The 2,221-nt window shown below is 45.2% G+C and overlaps 1 pseudogene; it reads left to right on the forward strand.

The window, feature by feature from the left end:
- The first annotated feature begins 213 nt into the window (after positions 1 to 213).
- On the forward strand, positions 214 to 1,695 carry LOC148119367 (protein S-Myc-like; annotated as a pseudogene).
- Positions 1,696 to 2,221: the final 526 nt, after the last annotated feature.

A 2,221-nucleotide genomic window follows, 5' to 3' on the forward strand; every position in this document is an offset into this window, starting at 1 on the left:
GTTTCGTCCCCGTGCTAACAAGATTAGACTTCATCTACAGTGGAGGAGAGCCATCAAAGGATTCTAAAAGACATAGTCCTATAAAGAGATCTAGACTTTACATAGAGTGGAGTGTGGAGCTAATTTAGATAATGATAACTTTAACTATCCCAAAGTTACTCTAGCAAATGAATAAAGAGGTGAGGATGCCTGCCCCCCAACAGGGGACAGAGTATGACGGAAATGAGAACCCAGCACAGAGGGTACATCATCACGGAACCGAAAGCTGTGCTCTTCACCCTCAAGACGAGAGCTAAAGGTTTGGGTGCATTAGTCAGCATGAGGTCTGCTAGCTGAGAAAGGTTTAACCTCATGATTGCATTTTCAATCCGAAGAGTCTGCATGAGAGCAGATGCATGACTAAGATGTAAGCAGGTTTAGGGGGGCGGTCTCAGTGCAGATCAAAGGGTTGGTAGGAGAAACGATTCTGATCAGTGTTATTATCGAGTTGAAGGTTTGGAAATAGCAGGTTCTGGTGGAGCAGCCCTCGGCTGGGACACTTTCCACTAGTGGCACACACATGGCTGAGCGTAGGAAGGAAGACTACCAGTGGGAATCTGGTTGGGGTTTGTGCTGATGGAGGTGGGAGCACGAGGTTTCAGAGTTTCCCTGGGCAGCAGTCAAAGCTTCTTGAGGTTATCAAAATCAACATTTTCCTCATAACAAAAAATAAAAAGCAAAAAAACTCTATTTTAATAGAAGCATGTCTGTAATATTCCCATAACGGAAGGGAATGTTACCTATGAGAAGTCCTCACGAAAGAAACAAGGTACAGTATTATTTGAAAGAATTATTTCTTGGAGTGGATTCTAAAAGCTCCCCAAACTATGTCTCACTAAAATGATTTGCAAGAGAAAGGTGAGAAATTCCATTTTGTTCAACAGGGAGAGGAGAGGGCGTACAAATCAGAAAGAGGGAAAGAAAGACGGCAGAAGTCAAACACTGCTCCAGAGACCTCTTCATTGTCATCCTTAAGTGTGTGAGGACAGGGTGTGGGGGAGAGGCTTCAGTGGATAACAGGGCTTGAAGTGCAAGCAAGACCTGAGTTCCGATCCTTTGTACTCACATAAAAACACAGTGCGTGGCTTGGCACAACCAGCACTAGAGGAAAGATGCATAGATAAGAGGACCAGCGGGCGCTCACTGTCCAGCGAGCTACTTCTCAAGCGCTACGTGTACGTCCTCATTCATGAGCAGCACAACCCTGCTGAGCCACCGTAGCCCTACGTGCACAGCAAGGACTCCCCACATCACAAGAAGCTCCAGAGTGAGGCTTCACTAGGGCCCCTCAAGTGCGTTTTCCGACTGAAGCCTACAAGACTGGGTCCCCGCATCTCAGACCTGGAGGACATCGAGCGTCGCGACCACAACATGATGGAGCGCCAACACCACGAGAGTACACGCTCCAGTTTCCTGATTCTCAGGGACCTTGTGCCTGAGCTGGTGCACAGTGAGAAGGTGGTCATCCTGAAAAGGGTCATGGAGTACATTCGCATGCTGCAGGCTAAGTACAAGCTCCTGATGGAACGGGAGAGACAGCAGTTGCTGAGGAATATCAAACACTCCGAGATGTACTAAAGGCTTCTTAAATGGACAGTCACCGCTACTTTGCACATGTTGACTTGAAAAAAAAAACTATTGTGTTGACATTATGAATGTTGGTATACCTTCATATTGGTCCCTTGTGGAGTCTGGAGCTGGATAGGGGCAAGTCATGGAGTTCTAGTGGGGCCTTGGAAGTCTAGGAGCAGGATGCTAAGTGACTTCTTTTTTTCCTCCAACCGCAATGATGACCATGAAGATTCAGGACAGTTGAGAACCTTGGAAGGTGATTGAAGTCATGTTTACTCCAAGTTCCCAGAGTCACTTCTCCTTTTTACAGGAGTAATTACACCCCAATAGATGCCACAGAAAGGGAATCCTCATTTGATGTCCCTGGAGGAACATTTCTGTAATTGCTGTAGACTCGCCCACCAAGAGATCAGTAATACACTGGAAGTTTACAACTTAGTATTGTAGTAACACCTCAATGTTTGAGGAGCATGTTTTGTGTACAGATATGTCAATCTCTGCTATGTATACTGTCTGTGGTGTACTTTAGTATGATGTTGACACATAACTAAATTTGATATTTATGTTTACATATGAAAATGAAGAGTGAAAGTTTTTGGTGTGACTTTAT

This window comes from Myodes glareolus, chromosome 17 (assembly GCF_982192425.1).
Source record: "Myodes glareolus chromosome 17, mMyoGla1.1, whole genome shotgun sequence".
Classification (NCBI taxonomy): Eukaryota; Metazoa; Chordata; class Mammalia; order Rodentia; family Cricetidae; genus Myodes; species Myodes glareolus.